Source organism: Myotis daubentonii, chromosome Y (assembly GCF_963259705.1).
Source record: "Myotis daubentonii chromosome Y, mMyoDau2.1, whole genome shotgun sequence".
Lineage (NCBI taxonomy): Eukaryota > Metazoa > Chordata > Mammalia > Chiroptera > Vespertilionidae > Myotis > Myotis daubentonii.
The window spans coordinates 10303779-10323999 of NC_081862.1; the positions used below are offsets into that span (position 1 = coordinate 10303779).

Below are 20221 nucleotides of genomic sequence, written 5' to 3' on the forward strand. Positions count from 1 at the left end.
CAAAATGGGGGGCTTCATTAATCAAGAAGATATGTTTGCACATTGTGTATAGTCTCTCACATGTAGAATGCAAAAGCCTCAAATAAAACAGAGAAAAAAATAACCCCCTCACGAATCTATGGTGGTTACCAGAATTAGAAAAGCATGAGTAAAGATAAGATGGCAAGAACAACACAGAGCGGGTAACTATTAAGGAACCAGCTCTGAGCAGTGGACTTCCCCACACCAGTGTTAAGTGCAATAGAGACGATAAACCCAAGCTACTGGACAGAGAGGCCCTATAGCCTAAGAGGCCAACCCCAAAACACTGCCACCCAGAGGCTGAGCCACAAACTGACTCTTAGCTAAATACAAATTAAGGCAGTCTAGGAAAAAAATACGGCCTGCTTTAAAATCAGGATTGTGGTTTACAAAACGGAGGAACAGTGTATCGTAGGGAAATTCAACACTCTCCTGAATACATGGCAAGACCAAGGCGAGCCAGACTGAAGAGTAGAAGAACCGAAGGACCTTCACTACTGCAAATTTTTTTTCTTCTTTTTCCTTTTTTCACCTTTTAACTAAGAAACCATTTTTTTTCTTCTTTTCTCATCACCTGATTTGACCCTTTTAATTACTACATTTTTATTTTTAACGAGTATTATTACTGCTACCATTTTACCATTTTTTAAAGTGCCATTTTATTTTATCTTTATTTTATTTTGGGATTAGTGTTCCCCATTCTATTTTCATCGTTCCTTTAGCATCAATTTTCCCTACCTCAATTTTACCTCTATGCTAAAACCCTCTCCCTCACTTTTCCCCTTTTGTTTTCCCGTTTCTCTTACCCTATTCCTGCTTTAGATTGTCCCTATTCCTTCTGTTTACCTCCTGTCAAAATTTCACCCTACTTATATATCCTATTTTCAATCCACTGCTCTAAATCCTTATACATATCCCTTATCTTTCTTCACTATCCAATTTTTTTTTCCTTCTTTTATCTTTCTATTGTTTTGTTGCTATTTGCTTGATTGTTGAGTATATTGGTTTTTTTTGTTTGTTTGTGTGTGTGTGTGTGTGTGTGTGTGTGTGTGTGTGTGTGTGTTTTAGGACTGGTTGTGAGGCTGTTTTGCTTTTTCTTTTTCTTTTTTTCTGCTGGTTTTCCCCTCCCTCCACACGCGCCCCCCCCCCCCCCGCCCTCCCCTACCCATGGTTATTTTTGTGCTTCTGTTTTCCCTTGCCTCTCTTGATATTATTGGTTGTTTCTAGTTTGCATTCATCTCCAGGGAGCTGTTGCTGGAATTTGTTGGGATTAGTGGTGGTTCTATGGGAGTTTTCTCCTCATATACATACACTCTTCCCCTCTTCTACTTCATTCTCTCTTTTCTCTCTTTTTTTTCTTCTCTTTTTTATCTCTTTTCTTTCTCTCTCCTTTTTCCCAATTTCATTTTTGCACTCCTTATTTTTCTTCCCTACATTTCTTTTCTTTTCTTTTTTCTCTTTTATCTTTTTCTCTTCTTTCTTCCTTATCCCCTAATTCTCTTAATTCAGGTGGTCACCTTTATTTGGGGTTATTAATATCGTGAACATATTTGTGTTTAGTGCCTTCTACGTGGTGCCTTGTTTGTATTTTGTGCCTTTAAATCAATGCAGCAGACCCAAGCAACAGCAGCCTCCTCAGCACAACACCCTTGACTGAGGAACAGCAGCTGTACATGATGCCTCCCCCCACCAGCCAGAAGAGCCACTACAGCTGTGAACAGCACCCACCAGAGGAGCTGCTGCCAACTGAGGAGCAGCTGCTACCACAACCTCCCGAGGAGCAACCAAAACCCAAGGAGCCACTGCCACCCAAGGAGCAGCCACTGAACAACTCAACGTCTAGATATGTCAGTGAGATCAAACATGGGTATACAAAGAAACCCCCAAAGGAAAGAGAAGGAGGACTTTCCAGAAAAGCAGTTAAGTAATACAGAGACATGAAACATGACAGAAAAAGAATTCGGAATAAGGGTCCTAGAGTGCATTAGCCAGATGGAGGAAAAAATCAACAAATTCTGCAAGAAGCAAGAAGAAACAGATGAAAAAATCAATAACGTATGGAAGAAGCTAGAAGAAACAGATGAAAAAATCAACAATTTAAGTAAGACCCAAGAAGAAATGAAGTGATATAGCTGCAATAAAAAACACCATTGAAAGTATCAACAGTAGACTAGGAGAAGCGGAGGACCGAATTAGTGAATTAGAAGACAAGTAAGCAAAACACACCCAAAATGTACTGAAATTGGAGAAAAGAATTAAAACAAAGGAGGAGAGCCTAAGGGAGCTTTGGGACAACATGAAACAAAACAAGATACGAATAATAGGGGTGCCTGAACAACAGAAAGATGAACAAGGATTAGAAAACCTATTGGAAGGAATAATATCAGAAAACTTCCCTGAGGTGGGGAAGAAAAAAGTCACACAAGCCCAGAGAGTCCCAAACAAGGTGAACCCAAAAAGACCCACACCAAGACACATCATAATTACCATGGCAAATGTTCAGGATAAAGAGAGAATCTTACAGGCTGCAAGAGAGAGACGGAAAGTTACATACAAGGGATCTCCCATTAGATTATCAAATGATTTCTCAACAGAAACACATGAGGCCAGAAAAGAATGGAAGGAAATTTACAAAGTGATGCATAGCAAAGAACTGAATCCAAGAATAATTTATCCAACAAGGCTATCATTCAAACTTGAAGGGGAAATAAGAAGCTTCAGAGACAAAAAAGGCTAAGGGAGTTTATCACCACCAAGCCAGTAATGCAAGGAATGCTAAAGGGACTGGTGTAAATAGAAGAGATAAAAAGCTCAGAAAGAAAACAGCCACACAGAAAAAGAAATGGCTACAAACAAGTACCTTTCAATAATCACTTTAAACGTAAACGGACTAAATGCTCCAACCAAAAGACATTGAGTGGCTGAATGGATAAAAAAACATGACCCACACATCTGCTGTCTACAAGATACCCACCTCATTAGAAGGGACTCACACAGACTGAAAGTGAAAGGATGGAAAAATATCTTTCAGGCAAATGGAAAGGAAAAGAAAGCTGGGGTAGCAATACTTATATCAGACAAAAAAGACCTCAAAGTGAAGGCCATAACAAGAGATAAGGAAGACCACTTCATAATACTAAAGGGATCAATACAACAAGAAGATATAACCCTGGTAAACATATATGCACCCAATGCAGGAGCACCCAAATTCATAAAAAAAACTCCTGGAAGATATCAAAGGAGAGATCGACAACAATACAATCATAGTAGGGGACTTTAATACACCACTGACAGCACTGGATAAGTCCTCTAGACAAACAATCAACAAAGATACAGCAATCCTAAATGACTCACTAGATCAGATGGACTTAATATACATCTTCAGAACACTTCACACCAAAGCCAGGGATTATACGTTCTTCTCAGGTGCTCATGGGACATCTTCAAAAATAGACCATATATTGGGTCACAAGCAAAGTATCCGCAAATTCAAGAAGATTGAAATCATAAAAAGCATCTTCTCAGACCACGATGGCGTAATATTAGAAATAAACTACAATAAAAACAACCCAAAATACTCAAACACCTGGAAGCTGAATAGCATGTAATTAAATATTGATTGGGTTACCAATGAGATCAAAGAAGAAATTAAAAACATCCTGGAAATTAATGACACTGAAAACACAACAATCCAAAACCTATGGGACACAATGAAAGCAATCCTGAGATGGAAGTTTATAGCTCTACAAGCCTATCTCAAAAAACAGAAAAAATGTTAGTAAATCATCTAACCCTACAACTCAAAGAATTAGAAAGAGAGAAACAAGAAAACCCCAGAGTGAGCAGAAGTAAGGAGATAATAAGGATTAGAGCAGAAATAAATGACATAGAGACAAAAAAAAAAAAAAAACAATACAGAAAATCAATGAAACCAAGAGCTGATTCTTTAAAAGGATAAACAAGATTGACAGACCTCTAGCCAGGCTCACCAAGAAGCAAAGAGAGAGGACCCAAATAAACAAAATCAGAAATGATAGAGGCGAAATAACAACAGAATCCACAGAAATACAAACGATTGTTAAAAAATACTATGGACAGCTCTACTCCAACCATCAAGACAACCTGGAGGAAATGGAAAAATTCCTAGAAAAATACAACATTCCAAAACTCAATCAGGAAGAATCTAAAAATCTCAACAGGCCAATAACTATGGAAGAAATTGAAGAAGTCATCAAAAAGCTTCCAGCAAACAAAAGCCCAGGACAAGAGGGCTTCCCATGGTAGTTTTACCAAACATTCAAGGAAGAACTAAAAGCTATCCTCCTCAGACTACTACAAAAAATTCAAGAGGAAGGAACACTTCCAAGCTCATTCTATGAAGCCAGCATCACCATAATACCAAAACCAGGCAAAGACAACACAATGAAAGAGAATTACAGGCCAATATCCCTCATGAACATAGATGCCAAAATCCTCAACAAATCTTAGTAAAATCTGATCCAGCAGTACATCAGAAACATCATACACCATGACCAAGTAGGATTTATCCCAGGGATGCAAGGATGGTACAATATCTGCAAATCATTAAACGTGATACATCACATAAACAAATTGAAAGAAAAAACCACATGGTCATATCAATTGATGCAGAAAAAGCATTTGACAAAACCCAACACCCATTTTTGATAAAAACTCTCAGTAAGGCGGGAGTAGAAGGATCATACCTCAACATAATAAAAGCCATATATGACAGGCCCACAGCCAACATCATACTCAATGGACAAAAACTAACACCACTTCCCCTAAGAACAGGAATAAGACAGGGGTGCCCCCTCTCACTACTCCTGTTCAACATAGTACTGGAAGTGTTAGCCATTGCAATTCGGCAAGAAGAAGAAATAAAAGGCATCCAAATTGGAAAAGTGGAAGTAAAACTGTCCTTATTTGCAGACGACATGATATTATACATAAAAAACACTAGAGACTCCATCAAAAAGCTACTAGAATTAATACATGAATTTGGCAATGTAGCAGGATACAAAATTAACCCCAAGAAATCTGAGGCATTTCTATACACCAATAGTGAACTTTCAGAAAGAGAGATTATAAAAACAATCCCAGTCACCATCGCACCAAAAAAATTAAGCTACCTAGGAATACACTTAACTAAAGAGGTAAAAGACCACTACTCAGAAAACTACAGGACGTTGAAAAAGGATATAGAGGAAGACATAAACAGATGGAAGAACATACCGTGTTCATGGATTGGTAGAATTAACATCATTAAAATGTCCATACTACCCAAAGCAATCTATAAATTCAACGCACTTCCCATTAAAATACCAATGGCATACTTCACAGATCTAGAACGAACTCTCGAAAAATCCATCTGGAATTTAAAAAAGACCCCGAATAGCTGCAGCAATCCTGAAAAAGAACAAAGTAGGTGGGATCTCAATACCAGATATCAAGATGTATTACAAAGCCACTGTTCTCAAAACTGCCTGGTACTGGCACAAGAACAGGCATATAGATCAATGGAATAGAATAGAGAGCCCAGAAATTGGCCCGAACCAATATGCTCAATTAATATTTGACAAAGGAGGCAAGAACATACAATGGTGCCAAGATAGTCTCTTCAATAAATGGTGTTGGGAAAATTGGACAGATATATGCAAGAAAATGAAACTAGACCACCAACTTACACCATACACAAAAATAAACTCAAAATGGATAAAGGACTTAAATTTAAGACAGGAAACCATAAAAATTCTAGAAGAATCCAAAGGCAACAAAATCTCAGACATATGCCGAAGAAATTTCTTCACTGATAAGGCTCCCAGGGGACTTGAAACTAAAGAAAAAATGAATAAATGGGACTACATCAAAATAAAAAGCTTCTGCACAGCAAAAGAAACCCTCAACAAAAGAACAAGAAAGCCCACTGCATGGGTAAACATATTTGCCAATGTAATATCTGATAAGGGCCTAATCTCCAAAATTTATAGGGAACTCATACAACTTAACAAAATGAAGATAAACAATCCAATCAAAAATGGGCAAAGGACCTAAATAGACACCGTTCAAAAGATGACATTCAGAAAGCCAAGAGACATATGAAAACATGCTCAAAGTCACTAATCATCCGAGAGATGCAAATCAAAACAACAATGAGATACCATCTCACACCTGTCAGACTGGCTATCATCAACAAATCAACAAACGACAAGTGCTGGAGAGGATGTGGAGAAAAAGGAACACTTGTGCACTGCTGGTGGGAATGCAGACTGGTGCAGCCACTATGGAAGAGACTATGGAGTTTCCTCAAAAAACTGAAAATGGAACACCCATTTGACCCTTTAATCCCACTTCTAGGAATATATCCCAAGAACCAGATACACCTATCAGAAAAGATATATGCATCTCTATGTTCATAGCAGCACAATTCACCATAGCTAAGATCTGGAAACATCCTAAGTACCCATCAGTAGATGAATGGATTAGAAAACTGTGGTACATCTACACGATAGAATACTATGTTACTGTAAAAAGGAAGGAACTCTTACCATTTGCAATGGCATGGATGGAACTGGAGAGCATTATGCTAAGTGAAGTAAGCCAGTCAATGAAGGAAAAATACCACATGATCTCACTCATTGATGGATAATAGAGACCATCATAATCTTTTGAACAATAATAAATACAGAGGCAGAGCTGCCTCAAACAGATTGTCAAACTGCAGCAGGAAGGCAGGGTAGGATTGGGGGGCAGGAGGGATGAGGGTAAGAGATCAACCAAAGGACTTGTATGCATGCATATAAGCATCACCAATGGACATAAGACACTGGGGGATAGGGGAGGCTAGGGTACTGTCAAGGGCAGGGGGGAAAAATGACACATATGTAATACCCTGTGTAATACTTTAAGCAATAAAAAAAATAAAATAAAAGAAAAAGAAAAAGAAAGATAAGGTGTCAAAAGTGTTCAAATATACTTGGGTGGTTGTGTATATACAGTAGTATGTTATATTCCATTATCACATTGTATAATTGAAATTTATATAATGTCATTAACCGCTTGATGATGCTATATTAGTAATGTGTAGTAGCAGGTGTGCTATAGGGTGTTACTATCAGGCAGGTAATGAGGAATATGTTTTAAGAAAAGTAAGGAAAATTAAGCATGAAGAATTAAAAACCCAACAATTCATAATTCCAGTGTCCACTCAAGAAAAATTTTCAGTACTGGAACACAGCATCAGTAAATAAAGGATTGAGAACTGCTGTAGGAATCCAATAAGCTTCCTTTTTACAGATTCTGATGTCATTTTTAATTATTTAAATATTCTGAAAACTTTCTGAGTGGTCCACAACAGTAGACAATAAGAGAGTCCTAGATTTTTGTTTAAGATTAAAGATTCAGATTGAAGAGATTTGGGACAGGACATAAACAGATTTATTTTTTCAATGGTTCCTACAAGAATTGTGAAAAATTAAAAATGTTCATGTAAATTGATTACTAATATTGATGGAGAGTAGAATAATTCAGGATTTGTCAAGGACTGGAAATACATTTTAGAGGAAATCACAAGGTTATCATCTGCAGGAATCTCTCTTGTGGCAATTGACATCTGAAGCAGATGCAAATGTGAGGACAGTGAATGCAAGAGAGAAAATGTGAATCCTGAGAAGATATGCTGTTCTTTGGAAGAACTAATGAGGACAGTGTTTTAAAAATACAAATGTAGTAAATAGTGTATATGTGTTGGAAATAATTGTTGGAGACAATGTTCAAAGATTCATAAAATGGAATGAGAAGGAACATTCATTTTGGTGACACAAAGAGATTCAGCATTTACTGGTAAATATACAGGATAGGTCACTATAAAAGACACCAGAAGTATATTGGAATGTTTAGCTGTCAAATGCTTCCAATTATAGCACAATAAATATTACATGGAAATGGCCCCTGTCTTCAGTTTTAAGTAAAGAAGTGGCTGTTCCAAAGACTATGGAGGTTTATAATTTAGAGTGGATTGGTTGTATGAATCCTATTGCCCACTCTTGGAGTGTCCATGGACATGTCTTTCACAAATTCATTGAGAATTATATTGGTGATAGGAAGTGGGATATGTGAAGTGCTGCATGCTGACTCATCTAGGGAACCACATCTTAGGAAAGGGAGCCTCACATTGGGAACTATCTAAATAGAATAGGAGACATTAGATATTTCCTTGGCATGGGTAAATGGGATTTGTCTAGTCACTAAAGTCATGCTTGTTCTGGTCAGCATAATAAAGAGCAAAGTAAAAATAAATGTCTCAGAGAGAAACCAAGATGGCGGTATAGGTAAACACAGGAAATTGTTGCCTCACACAACCATTTCAAAAATACAACTAAAAAACAAAAAGGACACCACCCAGAACCACAGGAAGCATGGCTGAATGGAAATTCTATAACTAGAAGGAAAGAGAAAAGCACACTGAGACTTAGAAAAGGTGTGGGAGTAAAATGCAGAGGTACAGAGGCACACTCGGAAATGGATGGCAACTGAGGATGCAGTTGTCTTTTTCAATCGGGAGGGAGTCTCAAGCTCCCAACTCCACTGAACTCCAGTTACAGGCGAGTCTCTGGGGATGCAGACTCATACGGGGAGAAACTGGACTGTCTGGCATCGGTCGGAACTTGAAGGAAGCTTTCTCTCAGAGGTGCTTGCAGTGATTTCCGGGAAACTGAGACCTGGGGCCTCTTAGGGCAGGGCTGAGGATCAGCCATAGCTGCTTGCTCCACCCTGTTGATTCCCTGAGACCCCACCCCACCCAAGCTGTGCACAGAGGCTTTTGCATATGAATGGCCTGGCCCTTTGCAATCTAAAATTACCCCACAAGCTGCAGCTGGGGCAGAGCAACCCAGAACTTCCAAAAGAAGGCCCAAGGCACCACAGCAGCTTGCATTACTTCACAGCTGGGTCTCCTCTGGGCACCTCCAAATCCCAAACAAAGAAGAGGGATCTGCAGATCTCTCCATAGCTCCTGCCGGGTAGCCTCAGGCAGGGGCTAAATTAGCACCTCCTTAGAGTTCCAAGAGCCAGTGTACCCAGTAATCAGAGTGGAACCATCCAGATTACAACTCCTCAGATCCATAAGGGACACATTCAGGGGGCAGACTCAGTGAGCATCAAAGCCCCATTGAAGCAACTCTTGCCCCAGAAGGGTGTTTCCAGCATGAAAGTTCTCCCACTGTAGACACAGCTGATTCTCATAGCCAATTGGCCTGGATGTCAATTCCTCCCAGTGATATCTACAACACTCAAGGCTTAACTACAACAAGACTGTGCAAAAAGCCCACAAAGGGGTGCACCGAGAATGTCCACCTCAGGTAATTGGGGACTGAGCCACTGGGCCCTATAGGACAACTAGCACAGAAAACCACTCTATCAACACAGGGAAGCAGCCAAAATGTGGAGACAAATAACCAGGTCACAAATGACAGACATGGAGGAAAGCAAACTACTGGATATAGAGTTCAAAGGCACACTTATAAGGTTTTTTAAGAATTTTCTAGAAACGCCAGTAAATTTAGTGAAAACCTCAAGAAATCTAGTGAGACCCTCGAGGTTATGAAAAAGGACCCACCAGAAATTAAGCATAAACGGACTGAAATAAAGAATATTATACAGATTTCCAACAGCAGACTAGAGGATCAAAGAATAAGTCAAAGATTTGAAATACGAAGAAGCAAAAAACACCCAACCAGAAAAACAAAAAGAAAAAAGAATCCAAAAATATGAAGATAGTGTAAGGAGCCTCTGGGACAACTTCAAGCATATCAACATCTGAATTATAGGGTTGACAGAAGAAAAGAGAGCAAGATATTGAAAACCTATTTGAAGAAATACTGACAGAAAACTTTCCCTACATGGTAAAAGAAATACACTTACAAGTCCAGGAAGCGCAGAGAACCCCCCAAAAAAGGAATCCAAAGAAGACCACACCGAGACACATCATAATTAAAATGCCAAGAGCAAAAGACAAAGAGAGAATCTTAAAAGCAGCAAGAGAAAAACAGTCAGTTACCTACAAGGGAGTACCCATATGTTTGTCAGCTGATTTCTCAACAGAAACTATGCAGGCCAGAAGGGAGTGGCAAGAAATATTCAAAGTGATGAATAGCAAGTACCTACAACCAAGATTACTTTACCCAGCAAAGCTATCATTCAGAATTGAAGGTCAGATAAAGAGCTTCACAGATAAAAAAAAAAAAGCTAAAGGAGTTCATTACCACCAAACCAGTATTATATGAAATGCTGAAAGGTATCCTTTAAGAAGAGGAAGAAGAAGAAAAAGGTAAAGAAACAACTTATAAACAACAAATACACATCTATCAACAAGTGAATCTAAAAAATAAAGTGAATAAATAATCTAATGAATGCAATAAACTGGTGAATATAATAGAATCAGGGGCATAGAAAGGGAGTAGACTGACTATTCTTAGGGGGAAATAGGGTATGGGGGTGCAGGAAGAGACTGGACAAAAATCGTATACCTATTAGTAAGTACAGTGGGGGAGGGTAAGGGCAGAGGGTGGGGTGGGAACTGAGTGAAGGGAAGCTAGGGGGGAAAAAAGAGGAACAACTGTAATAATCTGAACAATACAGATTTAATTAAAAAAATAAAAATAAATGAAATATAAAAACCTGAAAAAATAAATAAATAAATGTCTCTCACTGAATTACTTTGCAGGCTCATCAATTAAGCTATTTCTACATGTAAAGAGAATAACCAACATATTTTTCTTCAAACTATTGAAGTAGAAATGGCCCAAATCTGTTCCAGGGGCCAGCATCCTAGATCCTGAGTATATCATCTAATAAAAGACAAAACATGCAAATTGACTGTACCTTTGCTATGCCTTAAGCCATGCCCACTAGACAATCAGAGTGACTATATGCAAATTAACCCAACCAAAATGGTGGCCAGCATCCACGGAGCTGGAGTGAGCAGGAGGCTTGGTTGCTCCAGTGATAGAGGAAGCCAAGCTTCCCGCCTGCCATGGCCAGCTCTGAGCTCCACTAAACATGACAAAGTTTCAATTATAGGATTTAAATTAATCTCAGAATAAAAAAAGAAAGATAAAAAGGAAAGGCTGGGAGCTTCTGTCGCCGGAGGGCTTGGAGAGCCTGAAAACAGCCCTCAGCCCCTCACCAGACTGGCCAGGCAACCCAGTGGTGACCCCCCATCCTAAAGGGGGTGTGGCCAGCCTGAAAACTGCAATAAGCCCCTCACCCAGGCTGGCCAAACCTCCATGGGGTGAGGGTTCCCACGGGGGGGGGGTCTTGACCAACTTGCAAACAGCCATCAGGCCCTCACCCAGGCTGGCCAGGCACCCCAGCGTGACCCCCACCCTGATGCAGACACCCTTCAGGGCAAACCAGCTGGCCCCCACCCATGCACCAGGCCTCTATTCTATATAATAAAAGGGTAATATGCAAACTGACCCTAGCAGCAGAATGACTGGGAATGACTGGTCACTATGACACACACTGACCACCAGAGGGCAGATGCTCAATGCAGGAGCTGCCCCCTGGTGGTCAGTGTGCTCCCACAGGGGAGCTCTGTTCAGCCACAAGCCAGGCTGCCAGTACAATGGTGATGGTGGGAGCCTCTCCCATCTCCTCAGCAGCACTAAGGATGTCAGACTGCAGCTTAGGCCTGCTCCCTGCTGGCAAGTGGACATCCCCTGAGGGCTGCCAGAGGCATGTCTGATTTTCAGCTTAGGCCCAATCCCCGGGGAGCAGGCCTAAGCCAGCAGGTGGTCATCCCCCAAGGGGTCCCAGACTGCAAGATGGCACAGGTCAGTCTGAGGGACCCCTCCTCCCCCTGAGTGCACACATTTTTGTGCACCATGCCTCTAGTATATTATAAAGTCCCAGGGATGCCATATCACATAATACAGGACAATTTTAAAAAATTCAGACCTCTATGTCCACAATAGAGCAAAATATACTTCTTTACATATAGTCTATGACTGCTGAAAAACTATGAAGAAAGACTTGGAGCATCTGCAGAATTACAGAAAAAGCTAGCAGTCCTCTGACCTAGGGATTTGGATTCCCTTTATAACATTTGCATAGGTGTTTAAGAACTTTCAAAATATTTTCCCTAAAATAATCTCTTCCATGCTAATTAGCTATTCTCTATTTAAATTCTTTGTTGTTGAAAGTATTACATATGTACGCTTTTCTGCCCATTGATCTCTCCCAGCCTGCCACCCAACACAGGCATTTTCTTTGTTCATTGCTTATGCTTATATGCATTGAAATTCTTCGGTTTATCTCTTAACCTGTTCCCCCACCCACCCTTCTCTGCCTTCCTCTGAGGTTGAAATGTCTCTGGATCTTCGATGATACTCTCTGGATCTTTTGTTGTTGTTGTTCATCATTTATGTCATTCATTATATTCCACAAATTTAGGACATCATGTAATAGTTATCTTTTTTTTTTTTGACTGGCTTACTTTGCTTAGCATAATGCTCTCCAGCCCCATCCCTGCTTTTGCAAATGTAAAGAATTCTTTTTTTAAAAAAATATATTATATTGATTTTTTACAGAGAGGAAGGGAGAGAGATAGAGAGTTAGAAACATCGATGAGAGAGAAACATCGATCAGCTGCCTCCTGCACATCCCCCACTGGGGATATGCCCGCAACCCAGGCACATGCTCCTGACCGGTATCGAACCCGGGACCCTTCAGTCTGCAGGCCGATGCTCTATCCACTGAGCCAAACCGGTTTCAGCAGAATTCTTTATTTTATACAGCAGTTGAGTATGCTATTGTGTAGCTGTACCACAGTTTTTTAATCTACTCATTTGATGATGGGAACTTAGGCTGTTCCCAAATCTTAGCTGTTGCAGATTGTGCTGTTGTGAACATATGTGCATATATTATTTATGGTTGGTGTTTTTGATTTCTTGGGTTATGTTTCTAGAAGTGGGATTACTGGGTCAAATGGGAGTTCTATTTTTAAGTTGTTTGTGTGTGTGTGTGTGTGTGTGTGTGTGTGTGTGTGTTTGTGTGTGTGTGTGGAAACTCCCTTCTATTTTCTAGAGTGATTGCACCAGTCGGAATTCCCACCAGCTCAAACAAAGCTGCAGAAAACCAGCATGCACATACTTCTGCAATAGCAGTAGGTTGTGCACCTACACTCATTTCTCTGCAAGTACACCATGCTATGCAGAAGATGGGGGTAGTTCCACTTATGTGGTCTGAGGGGGACATTGTCTGTCATTACATATTGTATCACAGTCTCATTGACAGTCCTATGTAGAATGCCTACCTAGTTATCAGTGACCATCCATACCATTTTTTTTCCAGGTGGCTTCAGGAACATCTTCTGTGACCATATGTAAAATGGCTACCTATGGTCTACCCTAATTTTGTTCATTTGCTTCTTCCTTGGTTTTCTCTTCACTGTGATTCATGAGCATGCTCAGACCAAACAAACTTCATGGAATACTGCAGAAGATGGTCTTGTGGATATTCGTCATGGGTACTGAATTCTGCCTCAGGTTCTCTGACACTTTCACATCATCTACTATTTCACAGAAAGTTTCTCAGTCATTTTCATACTGGGATGACTCATGATTTGCTCTACTGATAATTGCAAAATTTTCCCTGACCCAATTACATCTTCTACTATTCCCCAAAATCACAGCTTATCTACCTCTAGATCACCTTTGTCCTAACCTTTTCCACTTCCTTGTTGCACAGTGAGGCTGGTTTGTGTTTTCCAATCAGTGGCAGACAACACCAGGGGATTTTTTGGGCTTTGTGCCTTGTAGATAGATGAGCATGAAATAAATGATGGGGCCTAGCTACATAGGTATACTGATTACCCAGAGACCAATGGAAAGTTAAAAGTTTCAGTCTGTGTATGAACTCCATCTGGGCATCACAAGTGGATTCCATTCCATCTAAACTTCAAAAGAATTCAATCTAGGTGGGGTAAGCATTCAGACGAGGTTCATGTCACTCTCTCCCCTCAAAATATTCTGAGATATATTTTAAAAAGGTTATTTTGTTTCAAAGACAAAGTGTTAATCCATTGGCCAACTGGATACCCAGAAACCTGAGCTATCCATTACGACTGGTTGTGATGTTATGCACAGAGTCATAACAGGCCATATATAGCATAAAGACAGTTTCTATTTACAGTGGTAAGTGCATGATCAAACATGGGAGAATGTTTGAGAACAAAAAGATATATAGATAGTGGCTAAATAGCCCCTGGGCCCCAATGCTATTTCAGAATTAATCTTTCAGCCTAGGAACTCATGATGGCTCTTGCTAGTATCAGAGAACAGACACACCTATGAAGGTTGTACTGGGATATATGTGGTGTGATGAATGCAATTGGAGAATCACTGAACCAAATAAAGCTACAAGAGATGAACATGCACACTTTTTCTGGACAAGCTTTGGGTTATGTCATCACACCCTTGTCAATGTGAGCACATCATGCTTTGTAGAAGATGGAGGAATTCCTCTATATGATCTGAGAGGGACACTAGAGATTCAGATTGTATCATTGGTTCCCTGATTGTCTTATCTAGAATGTTTAAAATTTACAAACCCATCAAATTTACAAACCTGCAAAATTTATAGCCCATCAGTGCCATTCTTTCCATTTTGCTTCAGAACAACTTCTTCTTCCAAAATGGTTATATATTGATTAGTTGGTTTATTGTTTGTTTGTTTGCTCTGTCTATTTCTGTGATTCATGACCATACTCATATCAGACATACTTTATGGGCACCTGCAGGAGTAGGTGGATGAGGAACAGTCATCATGACTGCCTGTATCTGCCATTACTTCTGACACATTCACACTATCTACTTACTCTTTCACAGAAAGTCTCTCAGACATTTTCCTATTGGCATTATTCATGGTTTACTTCACTGATTATGGAAAACTTTGCCCCTTAGATCAATTACTCCTTCTATTACTCTGCAAAATCACAACTCATCTACTTCTAGATCATTTTTGTTCTGCCTATATCACCTTCATTGTGGCACAGAGGGACTGGCATTCATTCTGAGACCCCCATGGCTTCTAAAATTTATCATGAGTCTCTACACAGAGAAAATAATTCCATAGACTGGTTCATTTGAATGCAAAACAAAAATGCACCAAATTATGTATAATTTTTTTAAATATATATTTTATTGATTTTTTTATAGAGAGGAAGGGAGAGGGATAGAGTTAGAAACATCGATGAGAGAGAAACATCGATCAGCTCCTGCACAATTCCCCCTGGGAATGTGCCCGCAACCAAGGTACATGCCCCCAACCAGAACTGAACCCGGGATCCCTCAGTCCTCAGGCCGATGCTCTATCCACTGAGCCAAACCGGTCAGGGCAAATTATGTATAAATTTTTATGCATGTCCTATAGTGTTCTTATAATCAGGAATGGCAAGAGAATGGCTAATAGTTATTGAAAACATTTGTTTTAGTGAAATAGACCTCTTCTAACACTTAAACATCTCTACCAAGATTTAAAGAAAATTCAAGAATGTAGATGGGATATCTGCAAGCTTATCCTTTAACAGCAAGAGAAAGAATGCCTTATTGTTTCCATTTAAACTATAAGGCTCTCCAGATTGTTTGACAGTAGTCATAGGTGATATGTAAATCAATAAATGCATTCAAATAAAACTTTATTTGTAGACACTTGAATGTGAATTTCATATAATTGATATATATAAGGCTGAAAGGCATTTTTTTTTTCCTTTAGAGAAGTAGGACAGTGGTCTGAATTGCTTGGGATTTTGATCTAGTTGGGTCTTTATAAGAAACTAGTGGCCAAGTGCACAAAATTCGTGCATGGGGAGGGAGTGTTCCTCAGCCTGGCCTGCACCCTCTCCAATCTGGACCCCTCTTGTAATCTGGGACTGCTGGCTCCTAACCGCTCACCTGCCTGCCTGATTGCCCCTAACAACTCTGCCTGCTGGCCTGCTCACCCCCAACTGGCCCCCCTGCTGGGCTGCTCATCTCTAATTCCCCCCCCACCACAGGCCTGATCATCCACAATGCCCCCCCCCCACCAACCTGATCACCTACAACTGCCCTCCCCTCTTGGCCCCTAACTGCCTCTAACTCAGCCCCACACCATGGCTTTGTCCAGAAGTTCTCCTGGAAGGTCTTCCAGTCTAATTAGCATATTACCCTTTTATTAGTATAGATAGAGATTTGGTGCATGGGTGGGGCCAGCTGGTTTGCCTTAAAGGGTGTCCTGGATCAGGGTGGAGATTCCCCTGGGGGGCAGAGTAGCCTGGGCAAGTGGCCTGTTGTAGTTTGCAGGCTGGCAATGGCCCCATTGGGGTGGGGTCCCCACTGGGGATGGTGCTGGCCTGGGCGAGGGGCTGGGGCAGTTTGCAGGCTGGCCACACCCCCTTCAGGGTTGGGGGTCCCACTGGGGCGCATGGTCAGCCTGGGTGAGGGGCTGATAGCTGTTTGAAGGTTGGCCATGTCCCCCAGAGGGGACCCTCACCCAATGGGAGTGTGGCCAGCCTGGGTAAGGGACTGAGGGCCGTTTTCAGGCTGGCCACCCCCACTTTAGGATGGGGGTCCTCACTAGGGGCCAGGCCATCCAGGGTGAGGTGCTGAGGGCTGTTTTCAGGCTGGCCATCTCCCCCAGTGGGGACCCTCACCCATGGTGGCATGGCCAGCCTGGGTGAAGGCTGAGGGCTGTTTGTAGGCTCCTCTCTCAGCAGTTTGTCCTGATGATCCAAGCCTCCCATGCCCACAGGCCTCTCCTTCAGCCCCCAGCCAGGGCTGGAGGAAAGCTTGGGTTGTCCCTGGCAACGCAAGCCTCCCCGCACTCTGGCCTGCTCCATGGCTGCTGCCCACAGGACCCTCCTTTGGCACTGGCCCAGGTGGGTGAGAAACTTGGCTTCCATTGTCACCTGGGCGACCCAAGCCTCCTGCCTAATCTATGGCTGCTGCCATCTTTGTCCCACTAATTTGCATACTCACTCCTGATTGGCTGGTGGGTGTGGTTTGTGGACATTGAGAAGGGATGGTTAATTTGCATGTTTCTCTTTTATTAGTGTAGATTACATTTTGATTGGTTGTTTGGTTGTTCTGCCATTTGGCCTATTTGCATATTACCCTTTTATTATATAGGATATAATCTTTAAGCCAAGTCATATCTTTACTTCCACTCTCAAGAAGTCCTGTGGAGATGTCCATGAATTGATAGGTCTACACTGAGGGAGTAATCCAGAAAATAGCAGTGGGATGCAAGGGCAATTTGGCCACTACTTATAAATATGCCTTATCCTGCAGGGTTCCCCAATGTTTGATCCTGTACTTGCCCCTTTAAACTGACTTTGTCATCTTCCCATACATGGCCTATTATGACTTTGTGTGTGACATCACATCCAGTTCACAATGGATACCTCAGGTGCCTATGGTTAACCATTTTGTCTTTGAAACCATTAAAATCCTTTTGACTAAATCAGCAGTGGTGACATGACTGTAATCTGAATGTTTGCCCCACCAAGTCTGAACCACCTGGATTTTTAGAAGGGATGGAAGCCACTTCTGATGCCCATATGGACCTCAGCCAGAGACTGAAACCTTAAACTTGCCACAGGTCTCCAGGTAATCAAGATACATAGGTAGCTAGGCCCCAAAGTTTACTTCATGCCCACCTGTCTACAAGGCAGCAAACAATGATGATCAAAGTTGAGAAGGTCTGGGTAAAGTTCATGCAATTTTCACTAACACAGAAACAAGGAACATTGTCAGGGGTCTTGTTTTCCTCTGCACTTTCTCAGGAAGGAAACTAGTGACAGAGGAGGACTCCTAGCCCAGTGCTCTCACTATAATCATGTGATTACCTCATCTGGGTTCTTTGTGTTCTCTCTTCCTCTCCCAACATGGCAGCCACAGCAAAAAAGAAGAGTAATAAGGGCAAGACTATCTCCCTAACAGATTTTCTGGCTGAGGATGGAGGGGCTGGTGGGGGAAGCACCTATGTACCCAAACCAGTCAGCTGGGCCGATGAAACAGATAACTTGGAAGGAGATGTTTCAACTACTTGACACAGTAATGATGATGATGTGTATAGGGCACCTCCAATTGACTGTTCCATCCTTCCCACTGCTCCACAGATTGCTTGGGAGCCCAATATTGACAGGAGCTCTCTTCCCAAATTCCCACCCTACACTGCTTTTCTAGGGAATCTGCCCTATGATGTGACCTAAGACTCCATTAAGGAATTATTTATAGGAATCAAATAACAGTGCAGTGCATTTACCATGTGAAAGCAGCAATCCAGAGGTTGAAAGGTTTTGATTATGCTGAGTTAAAACCTGGTTCCTTGTTCAATGCCCTGAGCCTCAATGAAGAGTCTCTAGGTAACAGGAGAATTTGAGTGGACGTTGCTGATCAAGCCCAGGATAAAGACAGGGATGATCATTCTTTTGGTTGAGATAGAAATCTGGATTCTGACAAAACAGATACAGACTGGAAGGCCCGTCCTGCCACAGACAGCTTTGATGACTACCCACCTAGAAGAGGTGATGATAGTTCTGGAGACAAGTATTGAGACTGAGATTGTTATGATTCAGACTGATACTCTGGTGGGTATCAGGACAGTTATCATGATGGCCTGTGCCAGGACATGGGTCGATTTGGTGGCCGGGACCACTATGATGACAGAGGCAGCAGAGACTATGATAGAAGATATGATTCCAGGGTAGGCAGTGGCAGGAGAGCATTTGGTAGTGGGTACTGAAGGGATGGTGACTACAGAGGAGGCAGGGATCACTATGAGGACACATATGAGATACGTGATGATCGGTGATGTAGCTCCAGAGATGATTACTCTTGGGATGATTATAGGCGTGATGATAGATGTCCCCCCCAAAGACCCAAACTGAATCTAAAGCCTTGGAGCACTCCTAAGGACGATGATTCCTCAGCTATCACCCCCCAGTCCAGTTGAGCAGCCTCCATCTTTGGAGGGGCAAAACCTGTTGACAGCTGCTAGAGAACGAGAAGTAGAGAAGCGGCTACAGAAGGAACAGGAGAAACTGCAACATCAGCTGGATCAGCCAAAACTAGAACGGTGGCCTTGAGAGAGACACCCAAGCTGGCAAAGTGAAGAAACTCAGGAACGGGAACTGTCAAGGACAGGAAGTGAGTTGTCACAGACTGGGACCTCAGCCACATCTGGCAGAAGTAAGTCAGACCAGGATGCACGGAGATAGAGTGAGAAGTTTTTAGAAAATGAAACACGCAATAAGGAGGAAGACTCACTCTTCAACTTTTAAGCCTCCCAAACCTGAACATCCTCTAAAGGTAATTTCCACCTCCTCCACCAAAGGAGAATGCTTGGGTGAAGCGAAGTTCTAACTTTCATGCTCAATCTCAGAGCTCAGACAGAGAAGCAATCCCCTACAAGTGGTTCCAGCTCAACCATCTGAGGAAGGACCAGCAAGGAAAGATGAAAATAAAGTGGATGGGGTGTGTCCCAAAAGGCCAAAGTGGGAACTCCAGCTGTAATCCAGGAGATGGAAGGAACAAAGACCAGTAAAAGGAGTCAGAGAGAAAAGATGGCAAAAAAGGATCAAGACTCCTGATCTGCACCTGAGCCAAAGAAACCTGAAGAAAGTCCAGCCTCCAAGTTCAGTTCTGCAAGCAAGTATGCTGCTCTCTCTGTGGATGGTAAAGATGAAAACAAGGGAGAAGATTACACCAACTAGACTTCTACACCCTGTTTTTTTCCAAATCTCTCTCTACCCTGGAACATTTGAGAGAAAACCAACTCTCACCAGACAAGACAATAAAACTCACATCACCTGGGTAAAAAATAAAGTGACAGAGGAGGACACTTATATGCTAGTTTTTGAGGTGGAGGTGATTTTGACTGTTGTTTGCTGATCAAAACTCACTGCTTTATTTTTATTTATTTATTTTTATTTTTTATTTTTTAATTGCTTAAAGTATTACAAAGAGTATTACATATGCTTCCTTCCCCCCCCCCTTGACATTCCCCAGCTTCCCCTACCCCCCAGTGTCTTATGTCCATTGGTTATGCTTAATGCATGCATACAAGTCCTTTGGCTGATCTCTTAACCACGCCCATTCCCAACCCCCAACCCTCCCAGGCCTTCCAACTGTAGTTTGACAGT

The 20221-nt window shown here is 41.6% G+C and overlaps 1 pseudogene; it reads left to right on the forward strand.

Moving 5' to 3' along the window:
- The first annotated feature begins 17949 nt into the window (after window positions 1–17949).
- On the forward strand, window positions 17950–19828 carry LOC132225512 (eukaryotic translation initiation factor 4B-like; annotated as a pseudogene).
- Window positions 19829–20221: the final 393 nt, after the last annotated feature.